Source organism: Hipposideros armiger, unplaced genomic scaffold (genome assembly GCF_001890085.2).
Source record: "Hipposideros armiger isolate ML-2016 unplaced genomic scaffold, ASM189008v1 scaffold_327, whole genome shotgun sequence".
Classification (NCBI taxonomy): domain Eukaryota; kingdom Metazoa; phylum Chordata; class Mammalia; order Chiroptera; family Hipposideridae; genus Hipposideros; species Hipposideros armiger.
Genome location: NW_017731677.1, coordinates 920,895 through 942,715, shown reverse-complemented (window position 1 = coordinate 942,715; position 21,821 = coordinate 920,895).

The following is a 21,821-nucleotide window of genomic DNA, read 5'->3' as shown; positions in this document are numbered from 1 at the left end:
CCCCCCTTCTGGTCTCCCGCTGCTCAGTCACAGGCGTGGCTGCAGATGTGCTTGGCCGAGTAGGGCACGCCTGGCTGAAGGACAGAAAAGGATTCCCAGGTAAATGGGGACCCGTACTGGGGAAGAGCACAAAGCGGGAAGACACTTGGGAGAGTGACGCCATAAAATTATTTATGAACTCTTGGGCTCTGAAGCTGTCATGCTTAGGTCTAATTCTAACAAGCATACCAAAGAAACTGAGAGATGAAATAACAGATAGGCCACATTCCAGGTCCCAGGCTGAACCCCTGAGTGACACTCATGGGACAGATCCAAACATCAGTCCAAAGGCTTTGGAAGGTTTAAACTCTAAACTGATATTAGAGCCAGATCTCACAGAAGGCGGGTCAGAATTTGCAATTTGAACTTAAATTAGCCATGATAATTGCTTGCTAAAACAAAAATACCAATATTTCTCATCAGATTTATATAAGACTCAGAATCTCATCACATAATCAAAATGTCCAGGATCTGATCCAGAGTCACTTGGCATAGGAAGAGCCATGAAATTTCAACTTGCTTAGGAAAAGACAATGAATAAACACCAAAGCCAAGATGTTAAAGATGTTGGAATTATCTGACAAAGTGTTTAGGCACCTATTATAGCAATACTCCAACAAGTACGGCCAAATAGTCTTCAAAAGAATGGAAAGAAAGTTTCAGTAGAGAAACAGAAGAAAAGAAGAAACAAATGGAAATTTCAGAAATAAAACAATGTAATTATTAAAGAAAAGAAATTCACTGGGTATACACTAGAGCAGAATGGGAATGAAAAAAGATGGAGTCACTGAACTTGAAGTTAGATCAATAGAATTATCCTATGTGTATAATAGATAAAAAGTTTTTTTTGTATTTTTTTTTTTAGCTGAGCCATCCTGCCACCTGTTGGCAGATCAGCTTGGGCCAATTCTCGAACCACTGTTGCTCAGAGCTTGCACTCTTGATTAAGCTCTTAACCAACTGAGCCACTTGGCCAGACCCTGAGAGATAAATAGTTTAAAAATATGTACACAATGGTATTATAATAGCTAATAGCTGTGTATGATGTCAGAGGGGTAGTAGACTTGATGGGGCTATCACTTTGTGAGGGGTGCAAGTGTCTAATCATTATGTTGTTTTGCACCCCTGAAACTAAGAATCTAATTAAATTAAATTTTGAAAAAAGAAAAAAAGATATGTAGAGATCCTCAGACACTTGTAGGACAATATAAAAAATTCTAAGATTTGGGTCATTAGAGTTTCAGGGAAAGAAGAAAATGAATGTGATGCTACAAAAAACTTGAAGACATATGGCAGAAAACTTCCCCAAATTAGGAAAAGACTATAAATTCGAGCTCAGTGAGATCCAACAGGGGTAAGAGTGGGGGAAAATAAATTCATGCTCAGATAATCAAACTCCTAAAAACTAAAAAACTAAAAACTAAAAAATAAAAAGCAATGATATTACTTATAGAGAAGCGATGATGTGAATGGCTTCAGTTTTCAAGTCAGAAACCATGGAGAGAAGAAGGAAGTGCCACACATGTTAAAGTGCTGAAAAAGAAAAGTATCGTCAACTCAGAATTCTGTGTTCAATGAAAATATCCTTCATGAATGCAAGTGAAATAATGACATTCTCAGAGGAGGAGACATTGAAAGAAATGGTTGCCAGCATCAGTTACCCTTGGGCATTAGCATGGCTTCCTGCTCCAAAGCATATGAACAGAGAAACCAGTCCCAAAATGCTTAAGCACCTGTGCATAGCCCCCTGGCTCATGGACTCCAAGTTCATGGGACTCTTTTGAAGTGCTCTTTGCACAAAGCCCAAGCACATTTGTGGAGGGGAGTTCCCTTCTCTTACCAGGAAATGGTTTATTATCACTGATCGTGCCTGTTGGTGGACCCAGGGTTCTGCTGGTGGCAGTCATCTAGCCTGGCTGTAACTTCTGGCTGCTGGTGGTTGGAATGTCATTGTGCAGAGGGATAAAGAGCTCCCTGTGGTGCCCAGCAATTCTGGTGTAGATAATGGGGCAGAAGAGACTAGGGCCAGTTGCCGAGAGGGTATAATATGGTATTGAAGACACACGTACAGAAAAAGTGCTGGCGTCAGCATGCACTCCAGCCTCAAAGTCTCCGCTTCATCCTGTTAAGCTTGCTCGGTCTCAATATGCAAGTCCAAGTCTGGCTTCTGCTTCTGAAGACAAATCTGGCCAATGCAGATAACCACCCAATTTGAAGGCTGTGCTGCTTGTCATAGAAGTGACTCTGAGCTTCCTCCCAGCCTAGGACTTCTACCAAGTCTAGCTGCTCTTAATCTCTGAGAGGCTTATCTTGCTGTGCCTTCCTCTTTGCAAATGCCAAGTGCAGAGTGGGCATCAGTGCAGGAGGACCTGACGGAATCCGTCACATCTCACCTGATCTTCCATTTCTTTCAAGCCATAATGCCACCGACTCAGGAAACAAGGCCTACACGGTGGATAAAACTCAAAATGTGAACAGCTAGGGAGGGCTGGCCATCATGGGATCAAGCTCCTGTTGGGGCCTGGTGGGAGGGAGCAGTTCCCATCCCCGGCTATGGAGGGGTGGCACCCTATAGGGCAGTGGTGAAAGTGGGCCTGGCTTTTGCAGAAAGCATGGACTCTCACCCTCTCGCTAAGGCCCACGTGCACAATTCACTTCTAAGCATTGGCTTCCAAAACAGCCCAGGAATCAATAAGACATTAACCGTATTATAAGGGAGTTGGTGAAGAAATGTTCACTACACACCAGATAGTTGCCTTGCTTTATGAAGATTTGAAGATTATTATGAAGTTATTTTATCTTATACACTGACTGAGATTCTTCTGTTGTCCACAGGAGACAGCCTGGCTAGATTTTCAAGTTGAAACACATCTTCCCCTGCTTCCCTAAAGCCAGGCCTAAGACTAAGTGTTTCAACTATCCAAAAAGTAGAATTTTCAGGAGAGCTTCGTGTAGTTGTGTGATCTATTGACGTTTTGAATACATTGAAACACCAGCATTATTTATCCTTATGATTTATTCGGAACAGACAGAGCTGCAATCCAGCTATGGATTCAGCAAGTTTTCTCATAAAATACCTTATCATTTTCCTATCTTAATGAAGCTTATAAAGACAAGGCTTTTAAAAATGATTTCAAAGAAAATAGCCAAGTCCAATCTCTAGGGTGAATTCAGGCACTATTTTCCTAATGTCGTTCCTGAAAATGCCATTTAGAAGGTTATGAGGAAAACTTTTCTTACTAATGTTGAGTCATTGACAGATTTTAAGAGGGATTTTAGAATTCAATTTTGAAATAGCTGTCAAAAAGAATACATGGAATGTCACTTTGGAGATTTGGGGGGCAAGATATCTCTCTGTGTGTCACAGGAGAAGAGCATTTGAGTGCGATCTATTTTCATCCGCATACATTTGCAAAGCTGTGCTTTTTCCTGTATTTTTGGCTCTGAAAGCAAAGTATTAATAATACAGTGGGCTCAGTGGTCGTCGCTGGCATTGTCACTGAATTTCTGGCTCTGTTTTTTGGCACATGGTAGGATCACACCACCTGGCTCCCTTTTGCTTGTGTGGGGCTATGGGAGTAGTTTTGGCTCGTGAGTTATGAGTGAAAAGGAATGGCCCATCCAGGCTGCACACTGAATGCCAAAGTGAGACACTCCAGAAATCTCTTTCCAACCGCCTCAGTGACCAGCTATATAGGTTTCCTAGGGCTGCCATAACCGAGGATCACAAACTGGGTGGCTTCAAACGATTAGGAATGTATTATCTCACAGTTTAGGACGTCAGAAGTACAAAGTCAGGGAGTCAGTAGGGTTAGTTCCTTCTGGAAGCTGTTAGGGAGATACCGTCCCATGCCTATCTCTTAACTTCTGGTGGTTGTTGGCAATCCTTGGTATTCCTTGTCTTATAGATGCGTCACTCCAAACCCTGTTTCCATCTTCTCATGACCTTCTCTGTGTCTGTGTGTCCTCCCATCTTCTTATAAAGATGCCAGTAATGAGATTTAGGGTCTAGCCTAGTTCCAGGATGATTGTATCTCAATATCCTTAATGAGTTACATCTGTACAGACCCTACTTCCAAATATAGTCACATTTGGAGGTTCCAGGTAGACACGAATTTTTGGAGGACACATTCAACCCACTCTGCAGGCCATGGTCCAAAAATTTGATGCTTCCATCAATCTAGGATCCAGAGTGAATATAATGTGGAGCAGAGCCTCAGCCAACCTACAGTGAACCGATAGCATAGATAAGGAAAACTGGTGATGCTGCAACCTACTGATATTTGGGCATGCTTGTTACCACACCATCCCCAGAGAGACACAGGTTTGATGTTGAAAGTGATCCTATTAAGTGTTTAACCTTCCATCATTTCTGGTATGAAAAAGTCTGTCCAAAGCAAACGAAATCAGTGGTCACATTAACACCAAATGATTAAGGTAAGACTACATAATTTTGGCATAAAAGATCAACACATTTTTCTTCTAAAATTACCCTTGCTTTGATATTTTTGTCACAATGTTTATTTTGACATTTAAGCTTAAATGTCATTTACTTTAAAATAAGGCTGGTTTATCCAAAGGAGACGTGGGTTAAAAAAAAAAATTGAGTAGGACTAGTTTGAGGAAGATAATGTTGTTTAGCATTAGGAAAGTTTAAAAGTACTTCAGGTAAATACATTTGTTATTCAAAGGTCAATCTATCGTTTTAATAACATGTCAATGAAAATCCAAAAAATTGTTTTTTAATATAAGAAAATGACATATAAGTTTATTAGGCAAAGTGTAGAATAGCCACGGCAGTTTATTTAACTAACTTCTTTTTAGTTAATATATGAATGTTATATTTAGGCGATTTGAACTAGTACCCCATATTAGTCTGTCGTTTTCTTTTCTGAATTCTCTCTTTAGAATTTTGGTTTTGCTTTCCTCATTGAATAAACTGGATTTTCTTTTCAATGTCCTGAAATATTTTAACAGCACAAGGAATGTGTATTGTGTTGTTGTTGTTATTGTTTGTTTTGTTTGATGGAAATATGCTGTGCCTTATCTGGATTTGGTCTTTATCATAGGTGGAGTTATTTCACACATTTCTTAATTTATGTTATGTTATTGATCTACTTGGATTTCCTTACGTTTTAAAGCCATTTTTGGTGATGTAGCATTTTCTTTGAAAACAGAGCTCTTCAGTAAGATTTACCATGACCACAAGTTTATATATAATATGAACATATTTTAATGTGTGCATGTTATAGAATTATAATAAATATAACTAAAATATTTTACTCATTATACTTATATCCCTTTTCTTACACCTAATGATAAAATTCTTGTTTTCAATGATTTCTTAGTTCTTAATTCTATTATGGCTTTTTCTATCCCTGTCTGCTGTTCTCTATTTCTCCCTTCAGACCTATATGTGTATATATAGCTGTATATCGATATTGATATCTCTTTATCTATAAAACATCATGGAGCTATTCTTTGCCTCTTTCATTTTTTATCATTATATGTATCTCTTGATCATTTGCCTCTGAGTTCTAGGAGAAATTCTCTAGATAGCCATCTAATTCAGTGGCATGACATTCGACAACAATCATAAGCTAACTCCATTTCTCTTTTTCAAGCAATTGTATATTTAGTCTGTAAGTAATGAGCCTGGTGTCAGTATTGTTCAGTGTCTATTACTTGAACCTATTACTGTAGGAAAAAGGAAGACTTTTAGCCTTACTTCCAGCCCATGTCACCCAGACTTTTGTTGCTTTGCTGGCTTTCTCTTGAGGTCCATTTTATATACATTCACTTGGTCAGTTTACTGTTTGTATCTCAAGAATTGGAGGTTGGAAACCTTGCCTTTCAATTCTGTTTTACTTCCAGTGAAATTGTGCAGGTTTCTGACATTTTTCTGCTTCCTGGTGCTGACAAGATTTACTCATTTGGGAGGTGCTATGGGTGAAGGGGACGGAAGAGAGTTAAACACATAGGCTGAATTCACTACCCTAAATCAGAACTCTCTCTCCTTGAGTTTGAATGATTCCTTTGTGTTTCTTATGGTTCCAGCCAAGTGCCTGGTGCATAGTAAGCCCTTGAGAAATAAGTATTTTTTGAATTGATTTTCGGCAGGTTGAAAATAATCTTTGTACAACAGGGTGACTCTATAAGAATACAGCAATAAGACCCAAAATGTAAATATCTTCTATTTTATAGTTAAAAAAATTTTTTTTCTCATTTAGCCAACCTTTATGAGTGCACCTCATTTCAGCCAATAGATAAACACAGACTAATATAGTGGCCTGATTCTTGTCACTAAGGTTCCTATCAGCATTTACTTTGTATTCCGCTGCTGACGCCACCCTTCTTAACATAGTAAATGCTATTACACATCCCTATACTTTATAATTACAAATCCCTCGATAGTTTCCAAGACAGTTTCTTAGATTATGGTATTTCATTTGGTCTGCACAGCAACCCTCACAGGTTATTTTGCTTCTACTGGTTATGAAAAAGAGGCACAGGAAGTTAAAAATCAAACAAACAAAAAAGCTGAAGTTTATACAGAAGCAAGATGTGGCGATAAGGAATGTAAATTCAAGGTAGCCACAACGGCCAAATATGTTATCATCTCCCTCATTAATCAAGATTAAAACCACTAAAGATGTTATGAATTTAGGAAATTTACTGAGTGTTCAGAGCTTTGAGCAGTTTATCTATCAGGCAGTTACAGTTATATCCCAAACTCACATGACGGGCCCTGAATGAACGCCAACATCACTTATATATGGGGATGAGCATTGCAGTTTATCAATTACTTAGCTCTTCAACCAACGTAAATCCTATGGATAAAGGAGGATAAAACTCTGGCAGAACAGTAAGGGATGCTGTCATCCTGTAAGAAAATTCAGTACGCTCCAATGGCTGTTATCATACATGAATCAGAAGGGAAATCTGAACAGTGAAGGGGGAAAAAAAAACATGAAAAAAGATATAAAAAGTGGAAGGAAACTGAAAATGCAGTTACCCATTCAGCAATTTGTGCATTCCTGGATGATTGGCATTTAATAATTACCCAAGATGGCCAACTAAGGGGTTCACCTGTCACCAGGTTTTTTGGCATCCTGTAGACAGTGGGCTACAAGCTATTTTTTCAGAAAAGTTAAATGAAAGCTGAACCATTCCTAACGTCCAGCATTATTGAGTGATATTTGCCACTAGGCATAAAATAAAGTGGAGCCCTTGAGGATTTTTTGTTCAGTGACTATGGTTGTTTAAAGAATGGGAAATGAATTTCTGAGAAGGTGCTAAATTTATTTGCAACTTTGTAAAAACTCATCACTCTCTACAAGGGATGATGAATAGATGAATTGCAGGATGCCTGAGAAGTTGGAATACCTGGGCTTTAGACAACAAGGGAGCTTTCACTGAATCCAGAAGGCTAATTTATAATCCCATCGAAGAATCTCTAAGCCTAATGGAATGGGGGAAAAAAAAGAATTAATAACATGGAATAAGGAATAATATGGAGGACTAGGGAATAATCTAATGGTTGCCCATTCTGCCATGTGGGAATTGGGGCAAAATTTAGTCTGACTGAGTGAGAACCCCGAGATCCCGCATAAATGAAATGAAAGGGGAGAAAGAGCTTTTCATTCCTCATCCCCTCTTGACAAGCGATTTTCAAATCCCCACTCTAATGCTTTGTCATCAATGAATAATAAAGAGATTAAAAATAAATCAATGTCTCTTTTGAATCGACTCAGGAATTAAGACGTGTCTAGATTCCAAATATGTACATTGGTTTCAAAGTGCCAAAAATAAACGTGAGGAGAGCTATCATTATTAATCAAGTATGACTTGTGAACACGGGATTTGAACCTGAGCCGTCTGTCTCCAGAGCTGGTCGTCTTGAGATTTACACGAAGTTGCTTATAAACTGCCAAGGAGGATTATTGCCAATATTCATTCTCAAAATTACCCACTCCGAGATGAAAGTGAGACAAGCAGAATACTTGGCATAATAACTCCATTGAGCTCAGAATCGGCCACATAATCATTAAAACAGCAGCCTTTGTTGCCACACCTCATCTGCTTAACTGTCCCTGAGGTTCCAAATGTCTTCTCTCCGGCAGAAGTGAGGTTCACAGGATAATGTATATTTAGCTGAGCTTTAAAGAAACTTCAGCTGGTTAATCCAAAGGGGCAAAATAGCATCACTTTTTTAAACAGAAAATATGAGCACATTTCACCAGTGTGACAACAACGACTGCCCTATTGTATCACCGTAGTACTTCCTTATTAGTTAGCTGTCTCAAAGTGACGAAAGACCTGGCAACAAAGGTAAGGATGTGAATTAAAATTATTATTCCTAATATGTCATCTGTCTGAGCAAATCCTCTCTGGAAGGGAAAGGGTAACCAGCCTGGAGCTTGACACTTTGAGGCTTCCGCCTCATTTTCCCTCATTGTGTCTTCAGCACAACCTTTCACGAGGACCAAAGATCAATTTCTTTGTTCAAAAACTTGGAAATAACGTCACCCAAAACGTGTGCTCTGCTGAGCAGCACTATAGGGAAACACCTCACTTTACCCAACATTCCACTATGGAAAGACAACAAAACCCAAAGTAGTATATGTTAAATCACTTTCCTATATAGAGTTTGGGGATTGTTGTTTTCAATATGAAAAACTTGATATTTATGTTCTTTTTATATATTTTTATATTTTTTTCTATTTGTTGAGGTATAACATATATAATAAAGTGCACACGTCGCAAGTGTACAGAGTAACGACATTTTGTAGTTGTATATACCCATAAAACCACTATTTAGGTCAAGATATGGAATATTTTCATATGTCAGAGGGTTTCCTCTTGCCAATCAAGTGTATTACCATCATGCAAATACTAAGCAAATGAATGCTGGTAACAACTACAATAATATCAGACAAACTAGACCTTAAACAACATGTGCGATGAGAGAAAAAGAGGGATATTTCATAAGGATAAAATGTTTTTTCAAAGGAATATGTAGCAATCTTAGATTTGTGTATACCTAGTAGCATAGCTTCAAATATATAAAGAAAAGTTGACGGCAGCAAAAGAAGAAATAAGCAAATCCACAATCATTGTTTGGAATTCGAATACTTCCTTCTCAATTATTTATAGAACAAGCAGATCAATCACCTAAAACAGCTTTGAACGGTATCATTAAACAGCATGACCTCATTGTCATTTAGAGGACACCACTCTCAAAACTGGAAAATAAAGTCGTTTTCAAGTGCTAATGAGATATTTACCAAAAAGGGCCATACTAGGACATTTTAAGAACTTTCATAAAAATAAGGAACTTTCCAGGGCAGGCCAAGTAACTCAGTTAGTTAAGAAGAGCTCTCTCAAGAGTGCGAGCTCTGAGCAACAGGGTTGCTGGTTTCATTCACGGTCCGAGCTGAGCAGCCGCTGAGCTGCCAACAGGTGGCAGGACGGCTTAGCTAAAAAAAACAAGAATAAAAAATAAGGAACTTTCAGCTAAAAAAAACTCTTGAACACTCATAGTTGAAAGATTATTATGTATCTTTCTAAAACTTTTTCTTTACACATAAAAATAAAAATATACGAATATATTCATGTACATATACATATATGCAGACATATATACTCAGGTGCACTTAAAAGAAAGGTATGGTATAGATCTAAGTCTGTATATCTGTACTATTGTGAATATTCTTCTATATTACTACGTACAGATCTTTCATATGAATTGTCTTTCCATAGCCCTTGTCAATACTTCTAGAATTGTTTTATATTGTTATCAAGCTTTAGGAACTCTTTATATATTATGGATATCTGTTATTTGAGTATATCAGCAATTCTGTCATCAATGTATTGCATATCTTTTATATTTCCTTATAGTACCTTTTTTATAGCATTTTCATTTTTATGTAATGAAATTTGTCTCCTCCATTAAGAGTTTCTGAGTTTTCTGCTTTGCTTAATGGATTCCACTCTCCAAGATTATCTAAATTGCTTTTTGTTTGCTTTTCATAATTTATCTGTCTCAGGCAGGATGACTCTGTGATGCCGTAGTAAATAAAGAACAACCTGTCGATCTCAAAAGCTTGACACAACAAAATGTTTTGCTTATGAGTATGTTACATGTGTTACATGTAACAGTATGTTACATACAGGTCAGGAAGGGATTGCTGATTGTTATACAATAATGAAGGTTTCAACTCCACAAGTACTGTCCCCCTTATTTCTATCTCCATAAAGTTTATTCTCACAATAATAAAAGTTGCAATCTGCTCCATTCCCATGCAACACCCACAATTGAATTCTCCTTACCCTGTTTAATGTTTTCTTTTTTAAATTTCCTAGTAGAACGTATTAATTTATACACACAACTTTCTTTCTTTTCCTTCCTTCCTTCCTTCCTTCCTTCCTTCCTTCCTTCCTTCCTTCCTTCCTTCCTTCCTTCCTTCCTTTGTCCTTTCTTTCCCCTTTTTTCTTTTGTCTTCTCTCTCTCTCTCTCTCTCTCTCTCTCTCTCTCTCTCTCTCTCTCTCTCTNTTCTTTCCCCTTTTTTCTTTTGTCTTCTCTCTCTCTCTCTCTCTCTCTCTCTCTCTCTCTCTCTCTCTCTCTCTCTTTCTCTCTCTCTTTATTTTTCACTGAGACCTGGCAGTAACCATTAATAACATTTTATTGAATAATCAGAAATCATGGAAGAGCAGTACAACAACATAGCATAATTAGCATGCAAGTACAGAGCTATCCTAGAATACTTTCTACAATAGATTAATAGATTTGTGTGCTATGTCTTTCTGATATGCTTCTGTAGGATTTAACCCCACAACCTGATATGCTTTAGGATTCTCTTTGGCCAAGAACCTAGGTCATGCTGAACGCATATCTGGGGCTCATTTACATGCAGCTTCATTTCTTGATTCAAGACTGACTTTTCACAAAGATCATATGTTCATTTATCTGGCAAATACATATTTAGTCCCTACTACTAACATGTACCTGACACTGAATTAAACAGATGCCAAAGAGTTCTCAAATAAATCCTAGAAAAGTGGAACAGCAAAGATAATGCCCTGATTTACTGTTAGCCAGAGAGTTAGAATGAAAGGGAGACCGTGCCCCTCTGTTGGCATTTACAGATGATGCAGTCACTTAGGTTAGTTTTGAGGAAAAATAAAATAAGAGAAGAAAGAGGAAAGTGAGGTGGGTCAAGGCCGAGATTAGTTAACAATCCTCAGAGGCAGATGACCTAACAGGGAGAAAGTCTGGGAAAGTACACTACATGATTGTTACCTTGGTAAGGAAAAAAAAAAACCAGTAAAAGCAAGCCAGGGAATTCAATTGTAAGGTGTTGGGTTGAGTGTGTATATGTGCACAGGCACACACAGAAACAACACAGTGTGTGTTAGGCTCGGGCCTTGTACTCTTGCTATAGAGTTGCAAAAAAGATCTTAACCCTTAACATGAACTAACTCTGTGTTTTCATGAACTTGCATTCTATTGGTGATTAACAGTAGGAATTTCAGTACCCAACAAGGACCACAAAGTTGTGCTCTGAGCCTGGGGACCCTGAAAAGAAAATTTCTAAATATTGTCACTTGGGTGCATTTCTGTCTTTATGACATGGGTCACTTCAATATACAAAGGAAGTGACAGCCCTGTCACAGATATTTTTAAAAGGGCTAGTGGAATTCAGACAAGAGAGACGACATCTGCATGGAGAAGTCAAGATAGGATGTAGAGACATTGTAACAGTTGACTTGGGTCTTGAAAGATGGATAAGACATTCACTGGACAAGGGAAGGGGGAGGGGCTATTTAAGAAGAGAAAAATTACATGATCAGATCTGTGTTTTAGAAAGTCAGTGTGAGGAACAATTTGGCAAAGGAAGTGACAGGATGTGGGAAGATAAATGAGATAGCTACTGGATCAGTCCAAGAAAGAAGAGATGAAGGCTCCATGGAAAGCATTAGTAATGGAGATCGAGAGAAGCAAACAGATTTGAATGACATTTCAGAGATAGACTTGACAGTTTCTGGTTTAAGGGGGGGTTTAGGAAAGAACCAAAGATGGCTCTGAAATGTTTGGGGGGATAAACACTGAGAAGAAAAGCAGATTTCGATGTGTCAGGAGAAAGCAGTTCTGTTTTTGCCACCCAGGTGCTGTGGGGTCTCCAGGTGGAGAGACTCAATGGGCATATACAGCAGGATCATGGAGGTGGGAAATCAAGTTTAAAGGTGAAGATTTGGGAGTTACTGACATAGAGGTAGTTGATGTCTTATCAGAAGATGATGTGGCGTAAGGATGACTTATCAACTGAAAGGATAAGCAGAGTAAAGTGCAATTAGACAAGGAAATTGAGGCGCATGAGTGGCGGAGAGCAATGACAGTGTAGAAGAGAGCCTTCGATCTAAAATGTGTTGCATGGTTCTTTTAGCTCCTGTGGGTTAATTCAGAGAAGGGGATTTGAAGATTGCATCGAAATGCATTGGTTACTTCTGACTCTTGCAGCAACAGGGTAGATCAGGCTCTCTGCCTTCCTAATAAAGGACATATCTGGGTTTGCCAATTAGCAACATCCCATCACCGTATAATGGAGCCTAATAGCCCTGCACTGATATTTTCTGTCTGCTTGATGACACTGTCTTGTTTTTAAGAAGTCACTTTAATATACAAATGATTGCCAGTTAACAATGGACCTGAATGGTTGCACCAGTATTTAGCACATTTTATAGAAAGAAAAAAAAATCTCAAAAAATATGGAAAGTTGCAACAGGGGCTATTAATATACAGTGAACAAAAGTGTGTTATTAAAGCCTATGACAACCAACATATATTCATTTCATAGCAAATCACCATTTCCTGTGAGAGGATATTGCACATGCTACTCAATTAATACAAAATAAAGGGAAAACTAAGAAAGATGAAGCTATGCATTCATAGCAGGTTCCAAAATCCGTATGAAATCTATACTCAAACACATTTTTAAAAGTGCCTGTAATACTCTTTTTCAAACAGGTTTTCTTCAGTATTTAAAGATCTCCAGAGACGAACCATGGTATACTCACAAAAGCCAATTAATAAATAAGGTCTAGTGTTTGACCCAGAAGAGTGGGGATCAAATGCAAACATAGGCACTTTGATGTTGGGAGCTGCTTCCTAACCAGAACTTATAAGTCCCTCACAGATGTGCTACCACATTTTGATCCATACTAAAATCCATTTTACCAGTGGTGTACATGTTATCTCACTGCAGTCAGAATTTAACTTAGGCTTGTATTCCACCTGTTGCTTACATATTTAGAATATCTCTTTCTGCCTTAGCTGTGATGTGGTGGATAAATACTGAAAATAGAGTCAGGTTTGGGTTTCTAGTCTGTGTCTATCATTTACTTTTTGTGTGTTCTTGGTAAATAATCTAGCCCCTCTCATCCCACTTTCTCCATATGCAATATGGAGAGTGATAGAGATAAAATGAAATCTTCCTGGTGAAAATTTGTAGTAAGAAATCTCTCTGAAATGGAAAAGTGTTCTACCAGTGTGCTATGGTCATTATAGATCCATAGTTCAGAGACAGCCAATATTTCTTCAGAGTGATCCACATGGTAATAATAGCAACAGTGGTTAACACAAATATGGTGGCTACTTGGTGTTTGGCATTACTGTAAGTGATTTCTTTATAGTAACTAATTTAATCCTTACAATAACCCAATGATCTGAGTACTATTATTTTCTCAACCAGCGAATCATGGTAGATTAGGATTTGAATGCCAAAACTCAGCTGCCAAAAGTTGTACCCTTGGCCCTACTACCTGTTGTAAATCTACATGTGGGTAGTTGTAAGTATATCTATTGATAATGCATGGACTCTATACTTGCTGTACGTACCACTGTGACATTAGTTAAGAGCACAAAGGTTTGGGGTTTGCTAATTTAAAAGCAATGCATTTCAAAGGCCTAAGTTGATTTCAGGTGTAATTTTAGGTAAAACAAAGTAAATTTTGACCTGGTCTAGAATGCATGCAACTTCAATGGAAACTAAAACAAAAATAGTTTACTATTATTTAAATTTAGCTTGCTTCATTCTCTTGTAAGTGATTTAAAGAGAAGATGGCAAAAGCAAATATAATTGCAGGCAACTATTTCATTAAAATGATTGAGGTTAGTAGCATACTATCACGAAAAGGGAGAAAGAACTATTAAATAATATGCATTGAATAAATGCCAACTGCCAGACTCTGCAATAGGTTTTTCACCCTTACCATACTACTTAAACTTCAACAAGAAAGTGAAGTATTTCACAGATCAAGAGAATGGAAGCTAGAGAGATCAAGTTTGGAAGAGTGATTGTTTATTATTGAGGTATGAAGGATGATAGAAGAATCTTAAAAGACAAAAAGGAACCCCACATTAAAGTATTCATTCTTCATTCAACAAATACATATATTTACCAAGCTCTTAAGGGGCCTTACACTAAACCAGGCACAGTAACCCTAACTCCAATGAGAGCACACAGAATCTTTCTTTTCAGTAGCTTACGGACAAATGGAAGAGACAGAGAAATAAAGAGGCCATGCCGTCCTGCTATTTGAATATACCAGTGTGCTGGAAACAGAGGATTTATCCAGCCTTGGGCAATGGGGAAATTTCTGGAGGGTGTAGTGCCTAATTTGGGGAGAAAGATGCTGGCCAGTGTGAGATCAAAGATGTATGCCCTTTTTGTTTTCTGATGAGAATTTATTTTGAGTTTGCTGAAACCCTAGGACTACTGGAGGAGAGGAGATGGGGGTGAAGTTTTCAATAAATCATAGCATACCTCTGGGAAGCTGACTTACATGCTATGTTTCTGAGAGTTGATGCTGATAGCTCCTTTGGAGCCATACCTTTTTGTTTTTTGCATCTCTCTCTCTCTCTAGACACACATCACCTTATTCTACCACGGCCTTCCTGCACACCCTTTTCTTGTTCACCACGAGCTGATTGAGCTCCAGCTGTGTTTTTATGGTAGATGATGGACTCCCACTTAAGGAGTCCCCTACTGGCAATAATAATGCAGCCGTGTTCTTTTAAATTCACTAAGCCCTGCTCAAGATATTAAGTTGCTCATTTTAAAAATTAAAACTCTGGCACTTTTATGTGATATCTTTCTCCATGGAATACATTTAGACAATATATTCTCCAAATTTTCCCTAGAGGCCTTTTGACCCACTTTGCAAGTACCTCAACGTGTTTGAGCCAAATTCACTTATTTAGTTTCCGAATTTTCTTTGGTACTGTGTAGAAAGGAAGGCAACTACCATTTATTGAGTGGCTCATTTGTACCAGGTCACTTTACCTAGATTTTTCACTGACTTTATGAAATAGGGAGTTTGGTCAAAGAATAAGCAATTTGCCCAAGGCCACTCTGCTAAGAGTGTAGGAACTGGGACTGGAGCCCACATCTGTCTGTTCAAAACCATTGCTCTCTCCTTTGACCAATGAACATATGGGCCGGCCAGTCACCTGTTTTTGTAAATAAAGTTTTATTGTAACACAGCCATGCCCATTTATGTATGGCAGTTTCTAGGCTACAATGGCAGAATTGAGTAACTAGGATTGTGACTATCTATGGATTGCTAAGCCAAAAATATTTACTATTTGGTTTTCTACATAAAAAATCTGCTAATCTCTGAATATACAAAGCTAACTTACTAGCTTCAAATAATCAATGAGAATTTTATACTTGCAATAGCTTCTTGATTTTTGTAGCATTCCTAAGCTGTTAGAGCTAAGAATTTCATGGCTCATTTATAACCTGAGGATAGTTTTGTTTTTTTAAAAAACACAAAGAACTGTTTTGTTGCATTAGAGCTCGCAGAACTTTTGTTAAATTAGATTATTTTCTTAGGTTCTGATTGGTGTGTTCTCTGACATATAAAACCTTTGGGTCCATTTATCACCGCTCTTATATGAACGCCAGTTCATATAAATAGTCTCACCCAGTGTATATTCATTTTGGCTGGTAGGAAAAAATGAAAGTATGATAAAATTTTTTATTTGCCTCTGCAGATCCACTCTCTATCCTTCTTCATCCTGCCCATGCTCCTGGAGGCTGATCTGTACAACTTGCATTTCATCACCAACTTCCCTTACTTCCTGGCTTCCAGGTAGGTTTGGCACAGGGAAGTGTTGGCAACAGATTGGAGGGAGGCAGGGGAGTGAAGAAGGGATTTTATCACCCCAGTTCTCTCCCAGTGGGGCTGCTATTGTTTGGCTGTGTCTCTTAACAAAAAAGCCTCAGGTGACAGAAGGCAGCCCCTCTGCCTGAGCCCTCTCTGTGCAATCCTGAAAAAATGTCCAAGTTCCCATTCCCAGGTGATGCTAATTCTGCTGGTCCACAAACACTCCTTAAGAACCTCTGCCCACAGAAAGATAAACAGCTGAGGACAAGTTATATGGTGATAGAAAGCCAAAACTGAACAGCTAGAGAGCCTCTTTGGTTATGGAAGCTCCTATTTCCTCAAGTCAAAGGGCAGAGAAAGCTAATGACTTAATAGTCAGGGTAGTTGAACTTCAAAGATAGTTAAACACTCAACCAAGGCAGGTGTTTATGTGAAGTTCAGATACCTTGTTGGGAAAACCTGAAATCCTTACACTGGGAATGGGGATACCTGATAGGTGCTCTGGAAGGCTTTGTCTAGGTCTTCTAAACCTTCTGAGCCTGCAGTTGTGCCCCTTCGCCCTTTCCTTTAAGAGTTAGCAATTCCCACCCTCATTCTCACTCCCACTGAAATACAGCTGCAGAAGCCTCTTCCACAAGGCAATCTGTGACCCCCCAGTACTGGTCCCATGTCCATAGCACACCCTTCCAGGTTATCTGATTCTAACCCTGTTCATTGTCTTTGAACTATTTTTAACCTCTGCAAATGGTGGATAACTGATATGAAATCACTGTCTGATAGAAATTTAATTGACTTTTTCTCTCTCCCCACATACAAACAAAACATAAAACACAAGCAAACAAATAAAACACAAAGACAAAACAAAAAAAATCTTACAAATCCTTTCACCTTGCTCAAATTGTCAATCTTTCCAAATTTTCAGTTCTTCTAATTTTCTTAAATTCCTGGACGCAATCCTCCAAACTTACTTTTCCAGTTATTCACCCTCCTCAACTTAGCATCACCAAAAACTATAACCCAACTGACCAGAACCCTCTTGGGACTCTAGGTTGCTTTGCAGCTGGTCCCTTTCCTGGGGTATCTAAAGAAGATTTTCATATGGACTGTTTCATGATTGAGTTCTTATTTTGTACCCCGTAATGCATGAAGTCGTGGGTTATAGCTATAAATCAGAGAGGACCTTCAAGTCCAGTGGATGCCGGGAGCCGGCTGCACCTCAGTGTCAGACATGGCCAAGCACACTGCAATTGTGACAAATTCTGAAGCTCTGACTGAGAAACAGATACTGCTTTATATCTTAAAGAATTTAAATTCCCCTTCTGATAGATATATCACAATAATTATATTTTATACACTAAAGGCAATTTTAGTCACTACTAGTCTCTTAGTAAAGGTCAAAGTACACACCCTGTAAATCTTAAGATCCTGATTAGACAATAGTTTTTAGAATAATTGTTGGGTGGTCATGGTAACCATCCTTTAGGCAATTATGTAAAGACTCAGGCCTTGGTAGCAGTAATTGAGGGTGGAGGGATTTGGGCGTAGTTGGGATAAGTTAGTCTTTAGCATAGAAAAGGTCTAGCTGTACCCTGGAGCATAAGAATGAGGAGGAAGTAAAACCCTGATACTAATGGAACAGTGGTTAAGCTGCCTGGTATAAAAAGGGGCATGCTGTAAAAATAAAGTGAGACACTTCTCTACTTGAAAAAGCGCTCCTGTGTCTCCACGGGTTTTTTCCTTTATCCTCGCCAACTCTGCCTCCACCTGAGGGAACCCCTGGACCTGCAGAGTCTCCTGCAAGTGGAGAAGACAGGTAAGTAAACATTCATTAGAGTTTAGGCTGACAAGTGCTAAGAGATAAAGCATGAGCTGCTACTCGAGATTTACTTCCCCTCGTGATGGGGGCCACGCATGGAAAACAATGGGTGGAGAGACTGGCCTTTCCTATAGTGCTTTTCCTTTGCCTCCGCTGTCACTTTTACTTGCTGTTAAGCTGCCTTCTGCTAGCTCCTAATTTTCTTATTCTTCATATATGCAACTTCTAAGCCTTCCATTAATTTGCATACCCCTAAGTTTACAGGACAACTTTCCCATTGAGTGGCTGGCAGTCCTAAAGGCACTGCACATAGTGAGTGCTCAATAAATGTCATCAACCAGCATTAGCCAGTCATCGTCACTGGCCCACGTGTTCCCAGAGCCTTGCTACACAGCTAACCAGCTGACAGCCTTCTGGTTCACTCAGAGCTGATGACAAGGGCACTACAGGAGCCATTCCAGCGCTTCCCAGCAGGGGAGCAGCATAACTCCCATCATTGTTAATAAGATTTACAGAGGTAATCTGTCTGGCATGGTAGAGAAACCCTGCCATTAATATAGAAAGGGCAACACTTTCAGAACAGAACAGAGTCAAGTGTTTCTATCTCCTAAGACATTAACATGATAATGTCATTGTGCCTCCAAGGTGCCTGGCTTACTGATAAATATGCAGATACCATTCAGAAAGATACAAATGGGTGGACTATTAGGGTGAAATGTTTATATTCTATTGTTTGAGAACAAAATATGCTTTCTCCCTTGACCCCTTTTTGTGTGTGTGTGTGTGTGCTTCTAGTGCTTCATTCTCATTGCTATATCTAAGGGTCTGGTCTCTGGAAGTTCAAAAAGACATAAAGGCAAAAATCAAGAGGTTCCACTAATGGTGAGTCATTTCGGACGTCTAAATAGTGAGTGGTTTCAGAGACCTGAAATTAGGAGTAATGAAACTGTTGGAATGAAAATTAAGGTCAGATCTGAGGAAACTGTATCTCGCCAAAGGATTTTGATATTCCTGTAGATAATGTGTTTTCTGAAAGATTTTAAGCAGAGAAGAGTTGTGGATAGAGATGTGCTTCAGGAAGGTTAAACTAGAATATGTTGGAATAATCCTAGATCCTCATTATTGTTATTATAATTTCTTAGTTTGAATTTTTTCTCTCAAAAATTCCTTTTTCTATACACTGTAACTGTAAGTCAGGTCATACTAATCTCCTCCTCAAAGTTCTTCATTGCTCTATCAGAGATGTGTGATGGCCCTGAATAGAAAGGGATTCTGGATAACATTAGCAGTAACAGTGCATCGAAAGAGAAGCTGAAAGATTAGATCTCAGAGAGAGCAAGAGGAAGGGCAGCTATAGAGGTCTGAGAACCTGGACCTCTCTGAAACTCTCCCTTTTAATCACTCAGCTCCAATCTTAGTCTGTAAGGCCCTGCTCAAAATGCAAATGTGTCATCAGAGCATCTTGTTGTTTTAGCTTGAGTTGCATGCTCACCCCTGGCGTTAGAAGTAGGGTTGCGTGATTAAAAAAACTCACCAGAATAACCATGGCATAGGGGAAGGGTGCTGAGCAGACAAAACTTAAATAGAAATCAAGGAAAGCCACAGGATGAAGCAAACACGGCCACTACAAGAACATCTGTACAAAAGCAAGTTTACATTCTTTAGCATGACAATCAAGGTCCCCCATGAAAGGGCCCTGTCCTACCTTTCAGATCTTATTTCTAGTAGAGCCATCCCTGCATAAAATAATTCAGACCCATCAGACTACTTACTAATTCTTAAACATATCACACATTTTCATGTAGCCTTGCATTTGTTTAAATACTTTTCCAATCTTTATTGTCCAACTTTTCCTTCTTCAAAGCCAACATCTTACTCACCCTGACCAGCTTGATTTAAATACTATTTCCATAAAACATCAGCTGTACTCCAAGACTTTACTTGTACCTCTACTATGTCATTTATTTTCTTTTGCCTTGTAATAATTTAGTAATAATACTATTATTATCAATAACTAAGAACTCTATAGAAATTTACCATTTAAAATAATTATTATATATGATATTTTATTTGACCCTGTCATACTCTGTTTTATTGTACTTTATCTTTTATAGGTCAAGAAATGTTAGAAACACAGTCTAAGCTCATTCATTTAGTAATTGGCAAAGTTGAATCTAAATCCACACTTGTCAGGGTCATGCTTCTCTATGTTATTTGACTTTATGCCTCCTTAACTAGAGTACAAGTTCCAAAGGCAGAGAGATAGGGCTTTGTTGGTCTGTGTGTGCCCCACAATGACTACTAAATGTTTGCAATAGCAGGTAGTCAATACATGTGTTGAATAAAAAACTGAAAGAAAATAAAAATGTTAAAATGTATCATCAAATTATATGTAGTCCTTGAGTCAGAAAAAGAGAGCTCAGTGAAGGCGAGGTGGTGAAATAAGCCTACTTCTGATAGGTAAAGATTGTAGTTGAACCTTGAAAATTATTAATATTTGGAAAGACAGAAATGGTTAATGGAAGTCCTTGGTAGCAGCAGAACTGTATAGGCTGTGCCTTTTCATGAGCTCAAACAATGCGTTTTCTTTGATGTTTATCTTACAAAGACAAAATCCTTTCAAATGGAATGTGGAGCTGTTTAGGGGAAGAGGGAGGATGAGGCAAGGATGCTCTAAACAGTGATTTATCTGTCTCTTTATCTCCCCTCTCCTTATCAGGCTGGTTCATCAAGCAGCTGTCAGTCTAGCTCTGTGTTCTGTGATAGACTGAGCTTTAGGCTTCCTCAGGCAAATGAAATTTGACATTCAATTTAAAATCTGGGATATAGTATGACCAACTCTAACTGTAAGCGTGATACAGCAACGGACATTCTGTTTAACATGGGGGCTTCTATAGCTTCCTGGATCTTATCCACAATAATAGAGCATTTCATTCACATTTCACAGATTCATACACATTCAAAACTAGATGTCTTACAAATGCTGGAGGGGAAAGAGGATCTTGTAATTCTTCTGTCATTCACAGCAACTAGCATCTTACCTTACTATGGGGAATTGTGCATGTAACAGCTAGAATCCGGAATTTTAAGTCAGACAGATTCGTGTTTCATCCATAACTCTGCTACTGACTTCCTGGGTGAAATTGGGCACAGTATTTAGCCTGTTTAAGTTTCAGGTTCCCTATCTCTAAAATGAGACTAATATCTACCTCATAAGTTATAAAGATTAACCAAGCTAGCGTGTATAATATGCTGAGCACGTAGGAAGCTATTAAAATATATTGGGCCCACTCCATTTATACATAGGTACTCCATAAACACTTAGTGAATTGGATTTAATGACTTGCCCAATGGCATAGAAATGTAGTGCCGTACTAGTCTGTCATTTTGAGTCCTCCTGAAAGAGCATATTGAGATGGCATGTAAGAGGTGTATTGAGCAAGGAAAGCCTTACGATCATAAGCAGATATGAAAAAAAAAAATGAGAGAAACAAAGTGAGATTGGGCAGAGAGAGCCTCAGCATCAAATGCAGACATAACAGTGTCAGCCAACCCACTTGACAGTTCTAGAACAAAGATGGCCTTTTATAGGATTCTAGCTGTGGAGGAATGGTCCTCGGTGATTGGCTGAGGGCTTCCTGGGAAGAGCATAGGCTTGGCTAGAGAGCTGAGGCAGTTCCCGATGATGCCGATAGCTGAAGGCTGCCAGCTAACCACATTCCTTGCAGCTGAATGACAAGTTTTTTCTTAAAGGGAGAGCTGAGTTGGCACATCCCAAGATTGCCACCACTAGTCA